Raw genomic sequence first — 1,307 nt, forward strand, 5'->3', positions numbered from 1 at the left:
CTTCCACTATGGTCTAGAGCAGCACTTCCCAGATTTTCTGCATCATAGTATACTTGAAAAATGTTTGTATGGCACAATTGTGTAAAAGGAAACTTTCACTTATACCAAGGTTCAACAAGCATGGAAAACTCAAGCCATAACAATATACATTGTTGGAAGTTGTGTTCTAGAAAACCCAGTCAATGTAATTATCCATATAATTCAATACCTCTTTAATTCAATAAGGAATTTCCCTTTATTGGCCAATCTTCTTTATTCTGTTTCTGCTGAGCAGAAGGGTATAATCTAATTTCCTATGAGACTAATGCAGTTAGTGAGGATACTACAAACAAGTAAGTTGAGAAACATTGGTGGATTGTACCAGCAACAAAAAGTAGATGAAAAGTTATTTACACCCTCCACGTGGACTGCCTTCCTTCTCAAATGATGAAGATATCAGCAAAAATTATATCCACAGAAAAAATGAAGATTGTCAATCTGAAAGCAAAAGAACCACCAAAGAAAGAGAAACCAAATCTCAAAAACAGAAGAGAAGTTGTTTGAAGGACATCAGCCATTGAATTTGTGACTTTGGCAAAGATTGACATCATGGCAGGCGCAGAAAATGAAGGCCAATTCTAGTTCACTGGTATTAAGTATTTCAACTCATACACTCTCACAGGTGGAATGAATTGTGTACTGGCCACATGTGGAGGCATTGCTTTACTGGTCTTATGCTTTAAGTTAAGGTCTAAAAAGACTCCAGCTGTGAAAGCAAAATGAATGGATTCTAAATTTTCTGAACTCATCTGTTAAATTCCCAAGCCTGGAGAAGCTAATGTCAACTGATCATATAATATTCAATTTGTACAATAAATTATGAACCTGGGGGAAAAGATATAATACCTAATAAAAAAACATATCATAGTGCAACAAGAAATCATAAAATTACTTCAGTTAACATAATCATACAATGCTGAGGAGATGAGGTATCCACTAAGGAAAAACTACTGTATGTTATAAAAATAGAAAAGCATATGATGTATTCATTACCTTACTCGCGTAACTGTAACCCCTGTACAGTATTTTTACAATAAAAAACATAAAAATGAAAAAATAAAAAAGCATTTGATAATGTCTTAGATAAGAGAATGGGCTGGATAAAGAAAGGTCATGGTTGACAAAAGGGCAGATGGATTGGAAAATGAGTTCTTCTCTCCTAAAAGTAGAACAAGAAGAAAATGCTTGAAAACATGAGAGAAAAGCTATGTGTTATGTGACAGACAGCTCCTATAGAAGAGGAATTTCAAATTAACAAAATAAAAGAG

General features: G+C 34.0%; 1 pseudogene; it reads left to right on the forward strand.

The window, feature by feature from the left end:
• Positions 1-564: 564 nt before the first annotated feature.
• Positions 565-820, forward strand: LOC138836305 (ATP synthase membrane subunit K, mitochondrial pseudogene; annotated as a pseudogene).
• The last annotated feature ends 487 nt before the right edge of the window (positions 821-1,307 follow it).

Source organism: Dipodomys merriami, unplaced genomic scaffold (assembly GCF_024711535.1).
Source record: "Dipodomys merriami isolate MVZ:Mamm:240054 unplaced genomic scaffold, mDipMer1.0.p SCAF_25, whole genome shotgun sequence".
NCBI lineage: Eukaryota > Metazoa > Chordata > Mammalia > Rodentia > Heteromyidae > Dipodomys > Dipodomys merriami.